This window comes from Loxodonta africana, chromosome 20 (genome assembly GCF_030014295.1).
Source record: "Loxodonta africana isolate mLoxAfr1 chromosome 20, mLoxAfr1.hap2, whole genome shotgun sequence".
Taxonomy (NCBI): domain Eukaryota; kingdom Metazoa; phylum Chordata; class Mammalia; order Proboscidea; family Elephantidae; genus Loxodonta; species Loxodonta africana.
In genome coordinates, this window is record NC_087361.1 from 54,486,139 (window position 1) to 54,511,519 (window position 25,381).

General features: G+C 43.7%; 1 long non-coding RNA gene across 1 annotated transcript; it reads left to right on the forward strand.

Annotated features, from left to right (window-relative positions):
* Positions 1 to 3: 3 nt before the first annotated feature.
* Positions 4 to 20,315, forward strand: LOC135228308 (uncharacterized). The gene is made up of 3 exons (XR_010318723.1): positions 4 to 722; positions 5,970 to 6,036; positions 11,635 to 20,315. It is a non-coding gene; the product is annotated as an uncharacterized LOC135228308 (long non-coding RNA).
* Positions 20,316 to 25,381: the final 5,066 nt, after the last annotated feature.

Sequence of the window (25,381 nt, forward strand, 5' to 3'; positions counted from 1 at the left end):
GGGAGCGCTGCGGACCGCGGGAAGCCGGTCTGGGAGGCGGGCCGCGCACATGCACTGCCCCGTCCGACGCGGCGCTGTCGGGTGCGTTTCTGGGTGCCACTGAGCCGAAGCAGGCCCTGCGCCCGGGCGGGCGGACAGGCGGGCGCGGAGGAGCTCGCCGTGGCCGGGAGCCCTGGTGGCGCAGTGGTTAAGAGCTGGCTGCTAACCAGAAGGTCGGCGGCTCGAAGCCACCAGCTGCTCTTTGGAAACCCTATGGGGCATTTCTACTCAGTCCTATAGGGTCGCTGTGAGTCTGAATCTACTGTACTGCAAAGGGTTTGATGTGGATTATTGGTTTTGGAACCGAGGGCGCAGGCTTTCATCTCAGCCCGCTGGGCGTGCATTTGCAGGCGCCTGAACACTGCTGGAAAAAGCCTGTCTGTCCATGCAGCCCTGTGTTTAATTCTGCGCGGTCCGAGACCCCCAGAAGGACGTGGAGGCAGTCGATGTCCACGTGGGCCTGAAGGAACCTCTCTGCAGGAAAGGGATCGACTTGTGCCACGGGAGGGGTGGATTTGCCAAAGCTTGACGCTGAATCTCCAAACCATTTGTTTCCTTTTGGCGGAACCACTTTGCCCCGATTTATTTAACTCGGGTGCCTACTGTCTGCCAGGTGCTGGGGCTACGGAAATAAAAGGTCATTTTTCCATCTGCAGGCAACTCAATTTAGTGGGAAAGGACTGGTAAGTGAGCAGACAACTACCAGTTTGGTAAGATTTAGGGCGGAGGCTCTGGAGTACAGAGAAGGAAGATGAGCGTCAGACAGGAAGTCCAGGAGGGCTTCCCAGAGGAAATGCCCCCCAGGTACACCTGGAAGGTGGAGAAGTAGCTGGAGAGGATGCCCCAGTGCTGGCTGGGAATCACCTGCTGAGGGAGGACCAGCTGGACCTTAGGGAGTGAGGTGGACGTGACCAAGGCCAGGTCCTGTGAGCCTGGTGTGCCCTTCCAAGGAGTTTGGATTTTGTCCCCAAGGCAGTTAAGAGCCACTGAAATTGTAAGGGGGGTGGTTTCATGCATTGTGCTGTTTGTGAATAGGGTCGCAAGCCACTTAGAGAGGAGAGCAGAGAAGAAGCAAGAGCCAGGTCAGGGAGAGAGTGGCCCTAGTCCCAGGGGACGATAAAGCTTGAGGTGGTGACAGTAGAGAAAGAGAGGCAAAGTCAGGTATTTAATAAGTGGAGTGGACATGGCTGGGACACAAGGACTGTACGGTAAGGTAAAGCATGAGAGGAGGGATGGAGGGCCCCTGCTTGATGGATGCCATAGACTTTGGGTGTTCTAGTCAGTTTAGGGAACATATGGGGAGGAAGGAGTGAGTTTGAGGAAAAGCAGAATTATGACCAACACTCATAGATGGCTTACCACGTTCCAGGGTCTGTGTGACATGTTACTCTTTTATTTCATTTAATCTCCACAACACACTTCTGCATCCGTAATGCCCTGTTTTATTGTTGAGAAACGGAGATCCAATTCAATAAACCAACATACCCAAGGCCACACAGCCGCGTGATTTCCGCCTGGGACTTGTGGCGTTTGAACTGCCCCCGGGACACATAACTGAGCATGTCTAGGAGGCAGTTGGGTAAACAAGTGTGGAGTCAGGAGAGATGGCTGAGTGAAATAAACAAGGGAGAAAAAGACTGGCAAAGTGAAAACCTGGAAGGGCAGGTATGTCGTAAGAGGTAAGACGGAGTAAGAGGAGACAGAGAAAATACCTGGGAATTGGTCAGACTGTCCAGTGCAGAAGGTAGGTGCCCAGCAAGATAAGTATTGGAAAGTGGCAGAGGGTTTCAGCATCTAGGATCTTGGAATATTGACAGGAGTGGTGAGACAGAAGGGGGCGGGGAAGTTTTATAGAAACTTGGCTATGAAGGCAAGTCATGAGGGTACCACGAAGAAGCTACAGGATGAAGCAAGAGCATTTGCTTGTTTCTTTTATGAGGGAAACAGACACTTAACTGTTGACTGAAGGAACACACAAAATAGACCCCAAACTTTCCTGTCCACCTAGCATCTATTTCATATCACTACCCTTTTATCAGTTCCCTGAACTACCACCGTGGTTTCCAAACCAGTTTTGCTTCTATAAATTGTCATGCACAAGATGCAAGAGTGCATTAGAAAATGAAGATTTTAGCACATCTCGATCGTCCTACTCTTTGGCTTTTCTGGATACCCTTTGTCTACCACATTCTGTCCAAGATCCCCACTCCATGTTTCCAGCCCCGTTTCATCCTAGGCCCCTATCCAAATTTGCCAGTGCTGCTGTAACAGAAATATCACAAGTGGATGCCTTTAAAGAACAAGTATTTTTTCACACTTCAGGCTAGCAGTCAGAATTCGGGACACTGGCTATGGGGAAGATTGTCTCTGTTGGCTGTAGGGGAAGATCCTTGTCTTTTTCAGCTTCTGTAGCCCCCTGTGTTCCTTGGCTTCTTGGTGAGCTTCACCTGGCATCTGTCTTCCCCCTTCTGTGCTGGCCTCTGTCTCATCTGCTCTTTTTATATCCCAGAAGTGATTAGGATACAACCTATGCTGATGTGTCTTCATTAACAAAACAATTCTCAAATGGATTAAATCCACAGGTATAGGGGTTAGGATTCAACACACATTTCGGGGGAGGACACAGTTCAGTCCAGATAGCCCCCTTTCCCTGCCAGGGCACACCTCAAGTCCTGCCTTGCCATGCACACATCTAGGAATTGACACGGCCAGGCCTTTTTCCTCCCTGCTCTTCGACATACACAGACCTGTTTATCATCAAGGTGATGTTCAAACATCGCAACCCTCGTTCACCAGTCATTTATTTAGCACAGACTTTGAGCCAGGCACTGTGCTAAAAAGTTTCCACACTCCCCTCCCTGCCAGACTCAACATTTCCTGCCTTATGCTTCTATGACCCTGGGTCTTAGGCTGGGTTCTTTAGAGAAGCAAAACCATGAAGCATATGTTTACACACATGTATATATAGAGAGAGATTTATCTCAAGGAAATGGCTCATGTGGTTGTAGAGGCTGGCAAGTCTCAAGTCCATGGGTCAGGCATCAGACTGGAGGCTTCTCCTGACATATAGCTGCAGGAGCTGACAAATCCCAAGATTAGCAGGTCAGGTGGCAGGCCACTGGCTCATGACTGTGGAGGCCAACAAATGCAAAGATCAGCAGGCAATACAACAGGCTGCTAGCTCAAGATCCAGAGCAAGCAAGCTTGCAGGCCACACCCACAAGAAAATTCCCCTTTCAACTGATTGTTCACATTAAATCGCAAAATGGGGGATGATTACATCAGCTCACAAAGTGGAGGATGACTACATCATTACATAACTGCTAAACCACTAAGATTCATGGCCCAGCTGAGCTGACACACAACCTTAAGTGTCATTCACTGCTATATAGCCCTTCTTACCTTGTCTTGCTGTTGTCTGAAAAAAGGTCTGATTTACTCCAGTGTTGCCACCACCCTCTAGTTCTTTCTGTGAACATTGGTAGAACTTAAAAATGGACCCACGAAGCCTAATAGGAACCTCCCTGCCCCCACTCCCTAATTCATACAAGTAATCTTTCCTCCTCTATGTCAGAGAAGTGAATTTGGCTAAGGAAGGATGAGGAATGCCTGGCAGGCATGGCTAAGCACTCTACTACTAGGTGAAAGGTTGGTGGTTCGAGGCCACCAAGAGGAGCCTTACAAGAAAGGCCTGGCATTCTGCTTCCAAAAGGCCACGACCTTGTAGGCCTTATGAAGCAGTTCTGCTCTGCACACAGGGTCACCATGAGTTAACACTGACTCAATGGCAACTGACAATGACGAAGAAAGGATGAAGTCGAGCTGGGGTGGGAAAAGGGAGGTTTGAGGGGGAGGTGAATTCAGTTTTGGTGAGTTGATTTTGGAGGTCAATGTTTTATAGCTACAGGATTCTATAATGGTTGTTGAATGAGAGAATGACAGTCCAAAGGGGCGTTTTCTGTTTACCTATTGTGGAGATTCGAATGCACAGGAAGAAGATTTAGCTTCTAAGATCCTTGTGTTGAGGCAGATGACTTAGATTTAGGAGATTCTTTCGTGGATAGGATTGTTTGGTTTTGTGTTGACAGCATGTGGAAGGTCTTTTAAACAAGTTGTTTGGGGAGAATTTGTTATCAGCTGGACTTTGGGTGCTTCGGCAGCACTTTCTAGCATTTTCCTTTCTGAAGAAGGCACTGTCTGTCTGCCCTGGCTCATCTGGCAGCTATTTGTACAGCAACTGCTGGAGTTCCATCTCTCTCTGCAGGCAGATGAGTCAAATGTTCCAATAGGTAATTTTTGGCAAATGACAAAAATGTGAGGGCTGTCCTTTGTGAGCAGACCTTAAAGCAGTAGGAACATGTCATATTAAAAAAAAAAATGGCTGGCAGTGAAGATTTTGATCAAAAAGCCTATAGAAGAATTCCGATCAAAAGGGGGAAAGTGTAGAACAGAACTTCAAATCTTCATGGAATCCAGACTTTCTGGATCTAGGAAAGCTGGCTGAGTCCCTGAAACTATTTCCCGGAGATAATCGTTAAACCTTAAACCAAACTATATCCCTGAAGTCTTCTTAAAATCGAACAATGTTTTAGCTTAACTAAGGTCACTATGAGCTGTAACCAACTTGATGCCCCCTAACAACAACAGTAAAGAATGTCTGCCTTGAGGAGGTCAGAAGCTGGCCGAATGGACACGAAAAGAGAGAGTGGAGGAAAGAAGTGTGCTGTCGCATTAGGGGGAGAGCAACTAGGAGTATATAGCAAGATGTATATAAATTTTTGTATGAGAGTGACTTGATTTGTAAACTTTCACTTAAAGCACAATAAAAATAAAAAAAAATGCTTTGAGCATTGTGCTCTTCTAAGATCTGTCTACACGGGATCAAACTGAAAACAGCAACTCAAAAGATTAGATAGGAAAACTTAGGGGGCAGTGAGTATATGTTAACAGGGAAGGAACAACTCAGAAAATGAGGGTGAGAGAAGTTGTACAACTTGAAGAATATTATCAATGTCAATGAATTGTACATGTAGGAATTGTTGAATTGGTGTATGTTCTGTGCATATTCTCAACAACAAAAATAAATTATTTTAAAAAAGATAGCTATAGCTAAAAAATAAGAGAACCATAAATAGATGCAACTGATAAAAATCAGCAATAGGTTTTATCCACTTGCAGTCTTGCTTTTTCTCAAAGTGCGTAGATTGAAAGATTCATTTGTTAATAATGTGGGTGTGAAAATGGAGTGTTCTGAAAAGCCATTTCAGACAAACTCGTTGTGTTATTTAAAAAGAGTAGATGAAATCAGTACTCAGAGGTGAGAAAGGATCGCATTCAGGAAGCAATATTCGGGTTAATTCTCTACTGTTCTCATGTGAACTGTTGCCCTTGAAATGGATGCTGGCTAAAGTCCAGAGGTGTAGAGAGTACAGAGAGAAACGTCCCACTCCTTGACAGCCCAAGAAAACATTTACAGATTTCAACAGAAAATGTGTTTCTTCTTTTCTAATGCTTTATCCCAAAGACTTTCTGGAGCACGTGTAAATTACATGAGACTTTGGATCCCCTTGGTGTACTTTCTTTTTCTCCTCTTTCTTCCTCCTGTGAGGCTCATCCCCTTTCTGAGGCTTCACTTGAGACCCCTGTGATCCCCCTTTGTCCCCATTTAGGGATCTGAACTTTCTCCTGGTTTAGAGCTGTAATTCCAACTGCCCACTGGAAAATTCTAGAAAATTTTACACTATGCCCCCTCAACCCTCAAGGGATCCCACTTGGCTCCTGTCAACCTCTGTCTTCATGTGCTTTATGGTGTTGGTGCCAAAATAGAGGTACAGACTATGAGAAAAACCGGAATCTCAAGAGCCCAATGATAGTTGGAGTGATGGGATTTTAGGGAATTCTCATTTTCTTAATTTTTCGGCATTTTTCAGACTCCCTACAGAAGGCATGTATGACTTTTACCATCAAAGAGTAAGCGCCTTAAAAAAAGAAATACAGGTAAGTGTGTAGCAAACCTGAAATGTTCTGGATTAATAATTTTAGCTATGATAATACCATTGAGCATATGAGTCATTAAAAGAGAAAAACAAGTTTTTTCTTGGCCGTTTCCAATAGGGGTCCAAGACTCTTTTTCCAACATTGGAAGTCTTAAAATCAAGTCTCACCTGAAGTGATACATAACCTTCCAAGACTGGGCTACTGCAATCTCACATTTGCCCGTTCATTCATTCATTCACAAATATTAACATCTACAGGTACTACGCTAGGTACTTAGGATACCATGGTAAGCAAAACAGACTAGTTCCTTCCTCGTGGAACTATCCCTCCAGAGTCCAGCATCTGGCCCCGATGGTAAATGATGTTGAGTGTTTTTCATGGGTTTATTGGCCATCTGTATACATTCTTTTGTAAAGTGTCTGTTCAAATCTCTTCACTATTTTTACAAATTGGGTCATTCGTCTTCTTATTGTGGAATTGTGAGTGTTCTTTATATGTTCTGGTCGGTCACAAGTCCTCTGTCAGATTTCTCTCTTGTGAATATTTCTTCCCAGTCTGTGGCATGCCCTTACATTTTCTTTTGAAAAGCAGACATTATTACTTTTGTTGAGTATAATTTATCACTTTTTTTAATGGTTTGTGTTTTTCTATCATATCTAAGAATTTTTGCTTATCCCCAGGGCACAGAACTTTTCTCCTATATTTTCTTCTTGAATATAATTTAGTGTTTATGTTGGGTCTCCGATACGTTTTTCAGTTTATGTGTATGGTGTGAGGTAAGTGTTGAGCCCAATTCCCCTCCGCCCCCCGCCCCATAGGTATATCCAGTTGTTCCAGTACTCTTGGTTGAAGAAAACCATTATTTCCCCACTGAAGTACTTTGACCCCTTTGTTGAAAATTGATTGACCACGTATGTGCTGATCTGTTTCTGCACTCTGTTCTGTTCCATTCACCCACGTATCTGTCTTACATATAAATATCAGTCTTAATTTCTCAAGCAATTCAACTAAGTCTTGAAATCAGTTCGTGTAAGTCCTCCAACATAGTTCTTTTTAAAAATTTTCACTATTCCAGGATCTTTTCATTCCTTTTTAAACTTTAAAATCAACTTGTTGATTTAAAAAAAAATAAGTGAAAACAAAAGCCTGCTGGAATTTTGACTGGGTTTGCATTGAATGTTTAGATCAATTTGGGGAAAATTCAGAGCTGTACTGAGTCTTCTAACCTGTGAATATGATATATTTTTTCATTTATTTAGGCCTTTAATTGTTCTCAGCAGTGTTTGCTGAGACCTCAACATGTCGTGTACATATTTTGTGTCTTTGTCATATATATTAAAAGAAAAAACCAGACCCGTTGCCATCAAGCTGATTCTGACTCATGGCGACCATATGGGACAGAGCAGAGCTGCCCCATAAGGTTTCCAAGGAATAGCTGGCGAGTTCCTAACCATTGCACCACGAGGGCTCCTTAGTTATCTAGTGCTGCTGTAACAGAAATACAATGAGTGGATAGCTTTAACAAAGAGGAATTTATTCTGTCACAGCCTAGGAGGCTAGAAGTCTGAATTCAGGGTGCCAGATCCAGGGGAAGGCTTTCTCTCTCTGTCCGTTCTGGAGAAAGGTCCTTGTTATCAGTCTTCTCCTGGTCTAGGAGCTTCTCAGTGCAGGGACCCCAGGTCCAAAGGACATGCTCTGCTTTCTTGGTGGTAGGATGTTCCCCTTCTCTCTGCTGGATTCTCTCTTTCATATCTCAAAAAGATTGACTCAGGATACAACCTAATCATGTAGATTGAGTCTTGCCTCGTTAACATAACTGCCTCATTAACATCATGTTGTTGTTGTTAAGTGGCCTCCAGTTGGTTCTGACTCATAGCGACCCTGTGTACAATGAAATGAAACACTGCCAGGTCTTGCGTTATCCTCACGATTGTTGTTATGCTTGAGCCCCTTATTGCAGCCACTGTCAGTTCATCTCGTTGAGGGTCTTCCTCTTTTTTGCTAACCCTCTACATTACCAAGCATGATGTCCTTCTCCAGGGACTGATCCCTCCTGATAACATGTCCAAAGTATGTGAGACTTTCATCTAAGGAGCATTCTAGCTGTAGTTCTTCCAAGACAAATTTGTTTGTTGTTTTGACAGTCCATGGTATATTCGATATTCTTCACCAACACCATAATTCAAAGGTGTCAACACTTCTTCAGCTTTCACGTGCATATTAGGCAACTGAATACACCATGGCTTGAGTCAAGTGCACCTTGTTCTTCAAGGTGACATCTTTGCTTTTTAACACTTTAAAGAGGTCTTTTGCATCAGATTTGCCCAAAACAATTTGTCATTTGATTTCTTGACTGCGGCTTCCACAGGCATTTACTGTGGATTCAAGTAAAATGAAATTCTTGACAACTTCAGTCTTTTCTCCATTTATTGTAACGCTCTTATTGGTCCAGTTGTGAGGATTTTTGTTTTTTTTTTTTATGTTGGGTTGTAATCCAAACTGAAAGCTCTGGTCTTTAATCTTCATCAGTAAGCGCTTCAAATTCTCTTCACATTCAGCAAGCAAGGTTGTGTCATCTGCGTAGTGCAGGTTGTTAGTGAGTCCTCCTCCAATCCTGATGCTGTGTACTTCATATAGTCCAGCTTCTTGGATTATTTGCTAAGCCTACAGATTGAATAAGTATGTTTAAAGGCTACAACCCTGATGTACACCTTTCCTGAACAACTGACTGCCTCTTGGTCTATGTACAGGTTACTTGATAGCACAAGTAAGTGTTCTGGAATTCCCATTCTTCGCAATGTTATGCATAATTTGTTATGATCCACACAGTCAAATGCCTTTGCATAGCTAATAAAACACAGGTAAACTTCTTTCTGGTATTCTCTGCTTTCAGCCAGGACCATCTGACATCAGCAATGATATCCCTGGTTCCACATCCTCTTCTGAATTTGGCTTAAATTTCTGGCAGTTCCCTGTTGATGTGCTGCTGCAGCTGCTTTTGAATGATCTTCAGCAAAATTTTACTTGTGTGTGATATTAATGATATTGTTTGATAATTTCCACATCCTGTTGAATCACCTTTCTTTGGAATAGGCATAAATACGGATCTCTTCCAGTTGGTTGGCCAGGTAGCCATCTTCCGAATTTCTTGACATAGACAAGTGAGCACTTCCAGCGCTGCATCCATTTGTTGAAACATCCCAGTTGGCATTCCATCAATTCCTGAAGTCTTGTTTTTCAGCAATGCCTTCAGGGCAGCTTGAACTTCTTCCTTCAGTACCATCAGTTCCTGATCATATGCTACTTCCTGAAATGGTTGAACATAAATCAGTTCTTTTTGGTACAGTGACTCCGTATATTCCTTCCATCTTCTTTTGATGCTTCCTGCATCGTTCAGTATTTTCCTCGTAGAATCCTTCAGTATTGCAACTCGAGACTTGAATTTTTTCTTCAGTTCTTTCAGCTTGAGAAATGCCAAGCGTGTTCTTCCCTTTTGGTTTTCTATCTCCAGCTCTTTGCTCATGCCATTATAATACTTTACTTTGTCTTCTCAGGAAACCCTGGTGGCATAGTGGTTAAGTGCTACGGCTGCTAACCAGAGGGTCGGCAGTTCGAATCTGCCAGGCGCTCCTTGGAAACTCTATGGGGCAGTTCTACTCTGTCCTATAGGGTCACTATGAGTCGGAATCGACTCGACGGCACTGGGTTTTGGGTTTGTCTTCTCTAGCTGTCCTTTGAAATCTTCTGTTCAGCTCTTTTACTTCATTTTTTCCTTCTGCTTTAGCTGCTCAACATTCAAGAGCAAGTTTCAGAGTCTCTTCTAACATACATTTTGGTCTTTTCTTTATTGATCTCTTGCTTTCTTCATGTATGATGTCCTTGATGTCATTCCACAACTTGTCTTTGATTATTGATGTTCAACACATCAAATCTATTCTTGAGATCGTCTCTAAATTCAGGGGGGTATACTCAAGGTTGTACTTTTGCTCTTGTGGACTTTTTCTAATTTTCTTCAGTTTCGACTTGAACTTGCATGTAAGCAATTGATAGTCTATTGTGCAGTTAGGGCCTGGCCTTGTTCTTACTGATGATATTGAGGTTTTCCATTGTCTCTTTCCACAGATGTAGTTGACTTGATTCCTGTGTATTCCGTCTGGTGAGGTCCATGTGTATAGCCACTGTTTATGTTGTTGAAAAAAGATATTTACAATGAAGTTGCTGGTCTTGCAAAATTCTATCATGTGATCTCCGACATCGTTTCTAATACTGAGGCCACGTTTTCCAACTATCAATCCTTCTTCTTTGTTACCAACTTTCACATTCCAATCACCAGTAATTATCAATTCATCCTGATTGCATGTTCAATCAATTTCAGGCTGCAGAAGTTGGTAAAAATCTTCAATTTCTTCATCTTTGGCCTTATCGGTTTGTGCATAAATTTGAATAATAGTCGTATTACCTGTTCTTCCTTGTAGGTGCATGGGTATTTTTTTTTTATTGCTGACAGCATTATATTTCAGGATAGATCTTGAAATGTTCTTTTTAATGATGAATGCAACACCATTCCTCTTCAAGTTGTCATTCCTGGCATAGCAGACAACTTTAGCTTGGCAATTTTAGAGAAAAATGAATTCTGTTGAGTATTTCGATTGACGGGGCAGTTCTACTCTGTCCCATAGGGTCGCCATGAGTCGGAATTGACTCAACGGCAGTGGGTTTGGATTTTGATTGAGAGTTCTCATGCCCACTTGAAGTTCATGACCATGAGTCTCAAGTGGGCCAATCACGAAATCCAGCCATCCTCAGTCAGTCTTCCTCTCTCCTAGAGAACAATTTTATGCCTTTTTCTCTCTCCTCTAACTTCTAACATGCTCCCAGTTCTCACTTTCAAATGATGACTTTCACTTCACTGAGAGTGTGGAAACACTGACAGTAGAACTTCCTCAGACTCCCACACCACACCCCTAGGCTTACCAGCCTCTGTATGTAGAGACTCCATTTTGACTCCTGTGTCTCTAAGTGGACTGTATGTGCTCATTTCTAAGGGTTTATCCCCTACTTGTACACAAGATCCCAGCCTTTCTTGGTTTCTCAATGTCTTCCCCTTGTCTATTACATCATCAGTTTTCTGTCTTTTCTAAGGGTTTATTCCTCTCCTTGTACACCAGCTCCCAGCCTTTCTTGCCTACTCAGTGTCTCCCCTTGTCTATTACATCATCAGTTTTCTCTCTTTACTGGATCACGTGCATTATATGAAGCTTTTACTTCTCCCTTCTTGAAACGTTGCTCTATTGCACTCACTGCTCCTACCAAGTTGTTGTTGTTAGTTGCTGTTGAGTCAGCTCTGACTCACAGAGACTTTATGTATAACAGAACAAAATGTTGCCTATCCCTGTGCCATCTTCATGATCCTTGGTATGTGTGAGTCCGTTTTTGTGGCTATGGTGTCAATCCATGTCATTGAGGGTTTCCCTTGTTTTTGCTGACCCTCAACTTTAGCAACCATAATGTCCTTTTCCAGCAATTAGTCTTTGCTGATGATGTGTCCAAAGTAAGTGAGCCAGAGTCCAAAGTAAGCAAACTGCTTTTTGCACACAGGAACCCAGCCCAAAGCCTCATCCAGATGTGTCCAGATTGAAGCCCTGGATCTCTCCCTGATGCACAACCTTTCCATCAAGACAGATGTGCTTCCTCACTGTCTGATGCCATGTAGCTAAAAGATAAATTGTTCATCCCAATACTCCCAACATAAACCAATGGAAAAGGAACTGAATAAGTGCATTTAAAACTCTTATTTGGGAAGGGGAAAGAGGGAAATACCCAGGAATCACTGGTCCAGAAAACATATCAAATCTGCTGGACAGGGATAGTGATGGCTCCCTGCACTAGCATGGTGTAATTCTTGTGTTTAGTTTACCTGGAAACCCCTAGTTCTGCTCCTTGGGAGATTCTACCTGCTCCGCTCATGTACCAGGAAGTTCTCCCTGCTCTGCTGTCCTTCCTCCGTGGACCTATTAGGAAGGATACTCCTACCGTGAATACACAACTTCCGCACTCATCTTTCTGTTCATGCCATTTCGAGGTGTAAGGATTGCCTTGAGGCAGTGGTATTAGCTTCCTATGGCTGCTGTACCAAATTACTACAAACTGGGTGTCTTAAAACAACAGAAATTTATTCTCTCACAGTTCTGGACCTAGAAGTCCAAATTCAAGATGTCGGGAGGGCTGTGTTCCCTCTGGGATTCTAGGGAATGATCAGTTCCAGGCCTCTCTCCTAGCTTTTGGTGGCTTCTAGCAATCCTGGGCTTTCCTTGGCTTAGAGACATGTGACTCCAATCTCCACCTCCATCTTCACATGGCATTCTCCCCTGTTTGCCTGTGTCTAAATTTCACTCTTTATAAAGACACCAGTCATTATATTGGGGCCCCCCCAATCCAGCATGACCTCATTTTAACTTGCTGACATCTGCAAAGATCGTATTTCCAAATAAGGGCATATTCACAGGTATTAGGACGTGAGCAAATCTTTTTTGGAGACACAGCTCAACACTGTACACAGTTGTTCTCAAACTTTGCTGCATATAAAATTAAAAACATGACACCTTCAGGCCCATTAAATCAGAATCTAAGGGATTCAGGATCAGCAATATTTAAAACTTCCAGGGCGATTCCAATGTGAAGTCAAGGTTGAGAATCACTACTTCAAAGGTTGGGTAGTCACAGACTGGTCCTGGCTGGGTTCATGGTGGTTTTTTTTTTTTCCATCAAAATATTACCTGGAGGACTGAGGCTCCTTCTGTCTTTTTTTCTGCTTGGCTTTTCTTAGCGTTGGCTTTTTTACTTTTCCTTGTCACTTCCTGGTTGTAAGATGATTGCCACAGCTCCAGTCATCACATCTGTTTCAAGGCATGAATCACCCAATAGGGTGGCCCTTGCTGAATCTTTTCCTTATACAAAAAAAGCAAGCTTTCTAGAAATTTCTCCACATGGTTCTCCTTACCTCTTATTGGCCAGAGCTGAGGCATATGCTCAGACTTAAACCAGTGAGGGACAAAAAGGATTTTCTGTTTAAGAGAAATCAGAATTCACCCTTTAGGGATAGGATACGGGTGACTTTCCTTCAGATCAAGGGGTCCTTGCCCTACCATATGAAGGAATCTAATTCTATTAGCAAGGAATAAGGGAGGGGGAGGGAGCTAAGGTGTTGCTGTTGAGTAGGCAATAAAGACTGACTGCCATACAGGGACACCCTGTGTGTGTGTGCGTGACTATATAAGCATGCAGAAACTGTGGAAGGGTTTATACGCAGTTGTGAACACGTGAAGGAGCCCTGGTGTCACAGTGGTTAAAGCAATCAGCTGCCAACCAAAAGGTTGATGGTTTGAACCCACCAGCGGCCCTGTGGGAGAAAGATGTGGCAGTCTGCTTCTGTATAGATGACAGCCTTGGGAACCCTATAGGGCAAGTCTACTCTATCCTGTGGGGTCACTAGGAGTTGGAATTGATTCGATGGCAACAGGTTTTTTTTTTCCTTTGGTGATCATGTGGTACATTGCAGTGGGTGAAAGCAGGAAGGGAGGCAAGCAAAAATGGGAGAAAAAAAGGTCCCCTGGTGGTGCAGGTGTTAAGCATTTAGCTGCTAACCAAAAGGTCAGCAGTTCAAATTCACCAGCCACTCCTTGGAAACCCTATGGGGCAGTTCTACCCCGTCCTATAGAGTCGCGATGAGTTGGAATCGACTCGACGGCAATGGGTTTGGATTTTGGTTTGGGGTAGAAATATGTAGATCACATTTATGCATTTATGTAAAATTTTGTATGTATGTGACTACATCCATAAATAGAAGATTAAAAAGCAACTCTGAACTCCACCCCAAATAAAGCATTTTTCTGGCAGCATGAACTGTCAGCACCATGACTGAGCACCTGCATTCAAGCAAAATTTAAGCCATTCAATAAGAGCAACATGAGCCACATGTGAGGAGCCACATGGATGGCCTGTTGTCCACGCATTACGATCACACGTCACCCAGCCGACAGCCACCGGCCCTCACTTCTCGTAGAATTATCTAACAATTCCAACACCTTGAATTTTTGGGTTTTTTTAGATCCAAAGACATTGAAAGTAGCAAAATAAGGAGGGAGACTGTCAGAGAGCATCAAACTGGGGGCCACAAGAGGTGACTGCTGGCGGCTGAGTGTGAGGGGTGAGACAAAAAAATCCATAGAAAACAGACACAAGAACCCACAAGGGCAAAGCTGTCAGGGTCATTCAGTTTAAAGGAAACTGGTTCTAGGCAACTTTACAACCTGTGGTGGCATCAGTCACAATGGCTGGTGGAAACTCAGACCTGACTCAACAAGCAACGTTAGAGTTGGGCCACTTTCTGTACTCAAGAAAGCAGAGCAGAGCACTGTAGAATGGAGAGCCATGTCTCTGCCTCTTTCAGAAATGTCCAGTTCGTTCTTGTGACTTCCAAGGCTCAGCACCTGGCCCTGAGCAGAAGTGCAGGTCTCAGTTTGCGACTGGACATCCCTCCTGAGTGCCCACAGACACTGCAAGCTCAACACATTTGAAACTCTTCCCGTCTCATTTTTTATCAAGATGCCAATTGGATATCGGTAACCAAAGTGATTGTAAGGCAAACCCACGCATAAAGATTTTCAAAGGAAATGTCCAAGAAAGCATTCCGCAAGTCTTAGACCTTCTTCACATTCAGAGCACAAAGAGCGAGGATTTGGGGTGAGGATATGGGTGAAGAGACGTGTCTGGAGAAAGCGGTTGCCTGTGCCAGGCCTCTATCTCTCCTCCGTTTTGAGGCTGAAGGGAGGGGTAGAGGAATACTACCTCCTATCCCTGGGTGGTAAAAACAGTTAAAATGTTCACCTGCTAACAGAAAGGTTGGAGATTCCAGTCCACCCAGAGGCGCCTTTAAAGAAAGGCCTGGCAATCTATTTCCAAAAACTCAGTTACTGAAAACCCTATGAAGCACAGTTCTACTCTGACCCACGTGGGGTCACCATGAGTCAGAGTTGACTCGATGGCAAGTAGTTAACCCAGGGATTAGCACACTAGGCCTGAAGGCCAAATAAGGTCAACACCTGTTTTTGTAAATAAAATTTTATTGGGGCGAAACCATGCTCATTTGTTTATGTGTTGTCTGTGCTATGGCTGCTTTCAAGAGACAACGGCAGAATCAAGTATTTGAAACAGTTCATTTGGCCCCAAACCAAAAACCAACCAAACCCATTGCCCTAGAGTCAATTCTGACTCATAGCGACCCTACAGGACAAAGTAGAACTGCCCCATAGGGCTTCCAAGGAGTGGCTGGTGTGCTTGGACTGGCGACCTTTTGGTTAGCAGCCGAGCTCTTAACCACTGTGCCACAAAGGATAAAATATTTACCATCTGACCTTTTTCAGAAAAAGTTTGCTGACTTCTATATCAACCAAAAGATCGGCAGTTCAAATCCACTCAGAGGTGTCTCAGAAATAAGGCCTGGCGGTCTGCTTCTGAGAGGTCACAGTCTTGAATACCCGGTGGGGCAGTTCTGCTCCGCACAGAAGGGGCCGACATGAGCTGGCGGTGACTTGACAACAACTGACAACAACATTCTGACCCCATGCCCCATGAGGAAGACTTGGGGCTCGCGGGGAGAGTTTTGCAATGTGTTCCCTGTAGAACTCGTGCCTAAACCACAGCGAAAGCAGCTAAGGCAGACCACGGGCTGGGGTCTGACTTCTCCTGGGAAATCCAGAGCGTGAGAGACAGGCTGAATGTCTGCTTTTGTGGCTGTGATGTCAGGATCTAGGGTGTTAGGGAAAGTGATAACGAGGGCTTCCCGAGGGCCACTCAGGGTGGTCATTATCTCAGTTACCTAGTGCTGCTGTGATAGAAGTACCACAAGTGGGTGGCTTTAACAAACAGGACTTTATTTTTCAAAGTTTAGGAGGCTAGATCCATGGAAGCAGCAGTCAAGAAATCAAAAGACGCGTTGCATTGGGCAAATCTGCCACAAAAGACCTCTTTAAAGTGTTGAAAAACAAAGCGGTCACCTTGAGGACTAAGGTGCTCCTGACCCAAGCCACGGTATCTTCAATCGCCTCGTATGCATGGGAAAGCTGGACAATGAATAAGGAAAACCAAAGAGGAACTGATGCTTTTGAATGATGATGTTGGCGAAGAATATTGAATATACCATGGACTACCAGTTGAATGAACAAATCTGTCTCGGAAGAAGTACAGTCAGAATGCTCCTTATAAGCAAGGATGGCAAGACTTCATCTCACGTACTTTGGACACGTTATCAGGAGGGACCAGTCCCTAAAGAAGGACATCGTGCTTGGTAGAGTAGAGGGTTAGTGAAAAAGAGGAAGACTCTCAATGAGATGGATTGACACAGTGGCTGCAACAATGGGCTCAAGCATAGCAACGATTGTGAGGATGGTGCAGGACTAGGCAGTGTTTCCTTTGTGCGTAGGGCCGCTATGAGCTGTAACTGACTCAACAGCACCTAACAACAACAGCAACTAGGCCGTCTAGAGACCTCTGCAGAAATAGGCTGGAGTTGAACACTGCATGCTCAAGAATGAGAGAAGAAACTGCCAGAGACCATCTAGAATATGTGCATCCTTTGTGGTTCAAGGAGTTGTGGGAGAAAATGATCCAGCAAAGAACTCTAAAGAGCCCACTAAAGCATCTGGAGAGAGCCACCTCTCACCGTCTGCCATCCCTGAGACTCAGCATGAAGCCACCAGCCAAGCCACAGATGACCTAGACCCTACATCTCCTCAGCCTCTCACCCCTGCCTCACCCTGATGGGACTGCACCAGCCGCTAGCAAGTTGGGGAGGATGGGAGTAGAGAGAGCAGAGGGGTAAGAGGATCACAGCCCTCTTGCCCACTGCAGGCTCCCAGGCACAAAGCCCAAAGCTGGGGAGTGCAGAAGTTTAATGCTGTCACGTTTGGGGTTCTGACATTCCTGACTACTGCACTGAGACTATTTGTGACCTAATGCGACTCACGACTGCCGATTCCCCAGGAGTGAGTAGAAAAGCTGGGACCTGCTAGAGTTTTATCCAGCATCGTGAAAAGACTACCTGCATGGAAGACACCTTCAAGGAGTGATGGGAGACACACGGAGCTAAAGTTTTGCTTGTGGCATGATTCATGCTTGTTCAATATACTGAATATCATTAATACAGTCTTGTACTGCATAAAGAACACTCGGGCAACTTCTGACTGCAAATATGTCTGTGGTCTCATAAGGTTATAATAGAGTTCAGAAATCCCAATTGAAGAACAGGACATGGCCAACATAAATGGACGTAGTGAAAGCAGCAGCTTCCTGCACGCAACACGTGTATCTCATGTCTCTTGTATACAAAATATTTGCGCTGCCAGGCTTATAGTGATACACTACATACATAACCTGTAATACATATGCCTTGATAGTCATAATAAGTGCCTATGTTACTGGCTTATGTATATACTCTACTGTGCTTTCCATTGCTATTTTAATGTGAACTTTCCCTACTTACAAATAAAAAGTTTACGGTATAACAGCGTTTGCTTAGATCCGTAGGCAGCGGTATCTAATCTTGTGTATTGCGTGTCTCTTGAGTGTGTAGCGTTATCTCTCTGTTTAATTTCCTTTTGAAAATATTACCATGAAATGTATCATGGCTCCCAAATGCTGCAAGACCAGTACTAGTGACAGCAGCAGCGGCAGCAAGAGGCAAAAGAGAAGTGTAGATTTGGAAGCAAAACAAAAGGTTATTAAACAACACGAAGGTAGGAAGTCAGCAAATGCTGTTGCTCACGATTCAGGCATGTCGCACTCGACAATAATCTTCCAAAGATCTAGGTATTTCCGTTTCCCTAGCACACACGTGGAGCCCCGGTTAGAGCTCGGCTGTTAACCAAAATGTTGGCAGTTCCCACCCACCAGCCATTCCTTGGAAACCCAACAGGGCAGTTCTACTCTGTCTTATAGGGTCGCTAGGAGTCGGGATCAGCTCCATGGCAACAGGTTTGGTTTTTGGGTTAGTAGACACTTACCCTGTGTCTTAGTTATCTGGTGCTGCTGTAACAGGAATACCACAAGTGGATGCCTTCAACAAACAGCGATTTATTTTCTCACAGCCTGGTAGGCTAGAAGTCCAAATTCAGGGTGCCAGGCATCAGGGGAAGCCTTTCTCTTTCTGCCGGCTCTGGAGGAAGGTTCTTGTCATCCATCTTCCCAGATCTAGGAGCTTCCTCAGTGCAGGGACCCTGGGTCCGAAGGACACGGTATGCTCCAGGTGCTTCTTCTCAGTGGGTTGAGGTCTCCATGTCTCTCTGCTGGCTTCTCTCTTATATATCTCAAAAGAGATTGGCTCAAGACACAAGCCAATCTTGCAGATTGAGCGCTACCTCATTAACATAACTGCTGCTAATCCCACCTCATTAACATCATAGAGGCAGAATTTATAACACATAGGAAAATCACAGCAGATGGTAAAATGGTGGACAATCACACAATATTGGGAATCACAGCCTAGCCAGATTGATATACATATATTTGGGGGACACAATTCAATCCACGACACCCTGGTTAAATGTGGTAGCAGTTCTGGGGGACAATCAGGGTGAAGACTTATAACGTATATTTGTAACCTTATTATAATGTTCTTCATTAAAAGTACCTGACCTCTCCTTCATTCAGTCGGTTCTACAAGTTGTGAACTGGTGTGAGTCTGGGAATTGGGGAATCTATATCCCAATAAACGGAAACCCTGGTGGCGTAGTGGTTAAGTGCTACTGCTGCTAACCAAAGGGTCAGCAGTTTGAATCCGCCAGGCGCTTCTTGGAAACTCTATGGGGCAGTTCTACTCTGTCCTATAGGGTCGCTATGAGTCAGAATCGACTCGACGGTACTGGGTTTGGGTTTTTTGGTATCCCAATAAACAGTGGCTCAGTTTATACCTTGTTTAGAAGAGCTTTCCGTTGTTTTGCTCCTAGAAATTCCACGATCAAATTGTTGTTGTTTTTAGGTGCCGTCAAGTTGGTTCCAACTTATAGCGACCCTATAGGGTTTCCGAGGAGCGGCTGATGGATTTGAACTTCCAGCCTTTTGGTTAGCAGCTAAACGCTTAACCCCTGCTTCCTTGGGTCACTTGCTCCTGATTCAATATTTGGGGGTGGTGAGGTCCAGTTCACCAAGCCTAAGTCACTTGCCCATACCCTAGCTGCAGAAGAGTCTGGAGGATCATAAACCTGGCGTTTTCATTTTCAACAGTGGGAAGTAGAGTCTGCCTTCCACCAGGATTTATAATCTGGTGAAACAAACCCAGATTTTATCCCAGACATAGGAAGGGGGCTCACAGGCTGCTGACAAATTCTTTTCCCTGATCCATTTTACCCTTCCTCTGTTGTTTAGCAACTGTGAGGTTTAGAGGATTAAGTCCAGCTCAAAGGTGGCCTATGCTTTATCCAAGGCAAGTGTAATACTCTCACTTGCTAGTGATTTCTTCAGAAAGTTGAACCTAAGACAATTAGCACATGGCATTCCTCCGATCCCAGGGACTGGTTCACATTTTAGCCTAATGACATGAAAGATGAAGGGGTATTCTGGAAAAAAGTCGTCATGTTTCAGAAAGCTAGAGAAAGAAAGACTATAGTATCTTCTGTAGGTGATGTCTGCAACCATCTTGATAGCAGTCTGAGGACGGAGCTGCTACAGGAAGGTGGGCAGAGAGCCAAGAGAAACCCAGAGAAACTGAACTGGAGCTGCTGGATTAAGCCAGCCCTGAAGTCTGCTTTGTCTTGTCACTTGCCCTTGTGAGAGCCAATACATTTTCTTATTTAAGCCAGTTTGAGTTTTCTGCTATTGGCAATTGAAAGTATCCTAATTTATTCAGTATAAAATCTTTTGTGTTTATAACTCTTAATGACATCTTCCAGAATTGGTATTCCATTTATAATAATCATTTCTGTTCTGGCAGATAAGAGTGGCTAGAAACTGGACTAAGATGACAATATAGCCAATATGAATATCGACATGAAAGAAAATGAGTATTGACTGACTTAAAAAATGATCAATCAGTACAATTTTTATGATCAAGGAGATAAGATTTACTTACCAAAAATTTCTAGTATATTGGCAGCTCAATTCCAAGTAGCATTTTAAGTATTTGAAAACACACTTATACAAGATTTATTAAAACAATAACTCCACTTACTCCCCAACACCTTTTTCTTCCCCTTGAGCTACTTTATTACCCATTGCTGTCAAGTCAATTCCCACTCATGGGACCCCATGTGTTGCAGATAGGACTGTGCTCCATCTTAGTTAGCTAGAGCTGCTGTAACAGAAATACCACAAGTGGATGGCTTTAACAAACAGAAATTTATTCTCTCACAGCCTAGGCAGCTAGAAGTCCAAATTCAAAGTGCCAGCTCCAGGGAAAGGGTTTTTCTCTCTGTCGACTCTGGAGGAAGGTCCTTGTCATCAATCTTCCCCTGGTCTAGAAGCTTCTCAGTGCAGGGACCATGGGTCCGAGGACACACTATTCTCCTGGCTCTTGTTTCTCGGTGGTATGAGGTTTGTGCATTTCTGTACTCCCTTCTCTATTTTATATCTCAAAAGAGACTGGCTTAAGACACAATCTAATCTTGCAGACTAAGTCCTGCCTTATTAACATAACTGCCTCTAATCCTGCCTCACTAGCATCGTAGAGGTAGGATTTACAACACATAGGAAAATCACATCAGATGAGTAAATGGTGGACAATCACACAGTTCTGGGAAACATGGCCTAGCCAAGTTGACACACATTTTTGGGGGACACAATTCAATCCACAACGGTATCAAATTAATTCATATATGCAAAAAATCATTATTGAGCCCAGGGCAGTGGAGGCAGGTTTTATGTTTTTCTGAATTTAGAGGGCTGAGACAGTAGTGGAGTCCCCAGGTGGTGTAGTTCACGCACTAGGCTGCTAACAGAAATATCAGAGGTTCAAGTCCACCCAGAGACACCTTGGAAGAAAGGCCTGGTGATCTACTTCTAAAAAATCAGCCATTGAAAACCCTGTGGAGCATAGTTCTACTCAGAAACATATGCGGTGGCCATGAGTTGGAACCCATTCAAGGTGCCTGGTTGGAGATAGTCACAATGATCATTAACGGCATTTATCTCTAATAGAAATCCTTTGTTTTCTGTGTTGGTTGCTGGTTTTCATATTTGAAAAAAATAACAAATCAGTTGATGTGTACCTTTGGATCCCAGTGCTTCATCATCAGTATTCAATATGTATTTGTAGATAAATGTAATAACTGACATTTTATAAGAGTGAACAGAGTGGTAAAGCACTTTCAAGTGCGTAATCACATCTGAGACAGACAGGAACTCTGAGCAGCCAGGAGGGAGGACAGCATTACAGTCACAATTTACCAGGTAAAAACTGGTACGTAGAAAGGTGTACGTAACCATGTGTTCAGCTAGAAAGTGGTGGGAGGAGAATTTTAATCCTGGCTTCTGATGATATTTCTGTGAGTCTCTCCTAATTTCTCATTCTTGTCTTCTTGTTTACCAGCTTTGTGACCTTGAGCACGTTACTTAGCCGCGTCATGCCTCACTTTCCTAATCTGTCAAATGAGGTCAATAATTTTCCCTAGCAGATAGGGTTGTTTTGATAATTAAATGACCTAATATTTTTATGAAGAGTCCTTGAGTGGTGCAAACAAGTAACATGCCTAGCTATTAACCAAAAGGTTAGAGGTTTGAGTCCACCCAGGGGCATGTTGGAAGAAAGGCCTGGTGGGTGATCTACTTCTGAAAAATCAGCCATTGAAAACCTAATGAGACACAGTCCTTCTCTGACACACATGGAGTCGCTATGAGTTGGAATCGTTTTTTGAGGGCAACTGTGGTATAACGAAAAGTTCAGCAGTTCACATCCACCAGGTACTCCTTGGAAACCGTACGGGGGAGTTCTACTTTGTCCTAGAGGGTCGCTATGGGTCGGAATCGACTGGACGGCAATGGGTTTGTTTGGTTTTTTGGTGGTACTATGAATCAGAATTGACTTGATGGCAATAGGTTTGGTTTTTTTGATTTGGTGGCTGTGGTGGTGGTGTAATTTATAGTATTTGGACTAGAACTTGGCATTTAGTAAGCACTAGGTAAATGTCTGCTAAAGAATAAATAAATACATTCTTTTTCTTCCCTTGCTACTACCACCATCGCTGTGGCTAATTCTCAGTTTCAAGTATTTCTCCTCAAATACTATTGTCATTTTGATTTAGTCTGTCTTTGCCCACTGTGTATAAAATAAAAATGCTTTATGTTAGAGTGTGCTGTCACTTTTTGGACAGGGTTTTAGATCAGGGTTTGGCAAACTGCAGCCTGCAGATCAAATCTGGCCCACTGCCTGTTAATGTAAATAAAGTTTTATTGGAACATAAACATGCCCATTCGTGTACACATTGTCTATGGCTGCCTTCTTGCTATGACGGCAGAGTTATGTAGTGGTGACAGAAGCCAGTGTTAATGGACATGTATTAACATGTATGGTCTGTGAAGACTAAAATTTGCCATCTGACCCCTTTCAAAAGAAGTTTGCCCACAATTTTAGATACATATGTTTTAGAGACATATTGGAGCTTTAAGTCTTCAGGAGAAAGAAAATATTGCACTTTTTAAAAGTTCAAAAAGGATACACCGTTCCTTCTTGTTCCTAATGAATAGCAAATAAAAATGAGCCCATCTCACTGACAACCAAGGTAAGGGACAAGTGGTGGTGTTGTTACCTGTTGCTACTATGGCAACGGCAGGCTGCTATTGCCCACCCTGTGCCTGCCCAGAGGCCTGTGGACTCGCCCGTTCTGTGTTTGAGGAACTTCATTTCCCTCCTCAAATGTGGCTTTCATGGCTTTCGCTCTTCTTTGAGATCAAAGGAGTGATTCGTCTCTCCTGAGAGCAGATCAAAGCCCGGCTGGGGCCTAGGCCTTGTGGTGTGAGGAAGGGGCTCTCCCCACCCCCACCTCACAGACCACTTCCTGGAGGAGAGTGTTCCCAAGTTTGGCCCTGGGTTACACCAGGCGGCTTTTCACTGTTTCATGATTACACGTTGCTGTCAGCTGTTGTGGAGTCAGCCCCAGCTCATGGTGACCCCATGCACCGCAGAGCCAAGCACTGCCCAGTCCTGCAACATCTACTAGATCATTTAGGGACTGGATTGTTGTAATCCGTGGGGCTTTCATTGACCAATTTTCCAAAGCAGATCACCAGGCCTTTCTTCCCAGTCATGGCTATACCACCTGCTGCCATTGAGTCAATTTTTTTTTAGGTTGAAGAAAATATTTTAATATATAATATTAATACACTTATCTTTGGAGCCCTGGTGGCGCAGTGGTTAAGAGCTGGGCTGCTAACCAAAAGGATGGCGATTCAAATCCACCAGCTGCTCCTTGGAAACTCTATGGGGCAGTTCTACTCTGTCCAATAGGGTCTCTATGAGTTGTAATCAACTCTGGGGCTGATACTTATCTTTATACCAATGCAATAGTAAAGTATAATTTTTAATACATGTTTTAAAATTCTTATTGTGCTCTAGGTGAAAGTTTACTGCATATATTAGTTTCTTATTCAAAAATTTATGCACAAATTTTTTGTGACATTGGTTGCAGTCCCCACAATGTGTCGTTACCCTCCCCTTTTCCATCCCAAGTTGCCTGTGTCCATTCGTCCAAGTTTCCTGTCCCTTCCTGTCTTCTCGACTTTGCTTTTGGGCAGGTGTTGCCCATTCGGTCTCCTATACTTGGTTGAACTAAGAAGCACTTTCCTCACGTTTTTATTATTGTTTGTTTTCTAGGCCTGTCTAATCTTTGTCTGAAAGGTGAACTTCAGGAGTGGTGTCAGTTCTGAGTTAGCAGGGTGTCCAGAGTCCATAGTCTCATGGGTTCCTCCAGTTTCTATCAGACTAGGAGGTCACCACTGAGTCAGTTCTGACTCACGGTGACCCCATGTGTTACAGAGTAGAACTGCTCTGTGGAGTTTTCTTGGCTGTAATCTTTATGGGAGTTGATTGCCAGGCTTTTCTTCCATGGTGCCACTGGGTGTGTTTGAACCACCAACTTTTAGATTACTAAAAAACCAAACCCATTGCTGCCAAGTCAATTCCAACTCATAGCAACCCTATAAGACTGAGTAGAACTTCCCCATACGGTTTCCAAGAAGCAGCTAGTGGATTTGAACTGCCGACATTTGGTTAGCAGCTGAGCTCTTAACCACAGTGCCACCAGGGTTCCTTCAGTCAGTAGATGGGCACAATCATTTGTGCCATCTGGGGACCTTCATGACTGCATACTTTCCCCTTACTCTTGGATATTCTCAGCCTGCGTTCATGAAGGACTGAAGAAGAGTTTGGACAGATCAGGTCAAATCCATCACAATTTCTCCCTGGGAAAATAGTTTGGGGGCATGTGACGAGTGTTGGCTGCATAAACAGAACCAGCTTAAGTACCTGACATGTGGCTATATCACTGTGTATTTTTAATGTTCCAACATTTTGTTTTAAAACGATCCATTAGACTATAGCTGAGCTGCAGTTATCTCACTCACGTCTTGTTCTTTGAGTGGGATTGATTTTCCCAGGGCCCCTGTCCATGCAGATGGTTTTAGGCAATTTGTCTTGAAATCTTCTCAAAGAAAATGATCCTAAAATTCTCCTGCAACGCTGACCACTCTCAGAACCTGCCTCCCCTGGACATAATTCCTAGCACCCTGTAACGCAATGACATTGCTTCCTGAGTCTTCAAGGTGTGTTACCGTTCACATGGACAGATTCTGCACTCGTTACTGCCGACATTTCATCCACTTCTTCTGTGAAGTGACATTATTGCCAACTCCGCCTGGATGAGATTGAATACCTGATTTTTTTCCCTCCCTCCCTGCCCCCACAAAGTAAAAGTTCAAAGATTTTTCTTTCTAGTCTATTACATTCCTTGGATATTTTTCTCTAATAATCACTTTGGTAAAGAGATACTGTTACCTAAAGGACAGTAGCTGCTCCATTCCTGCCAGCCTTCTGATCTACTGAGATTGTTCACGGGCTTTTTTTTTTTTTTTTAAATAATACATTTTATTTTTGTTGTTGTTGTTGTTGAGAATATACACAGCAGAACAGACACCAGTGCGACAATCTCTATGTGTACAGTTCAGTGTCATTGATTATACTTTTTCAAGTTATGCAGCCATTCTCATCTTCCTCTTCTGAGTTGTTCCTCCTCCATTACCACAAACTCACTGCCCCCTAAGTTTCCTAACTAATCTTTTGATTTGCTGTGGTCAATTTGATCTC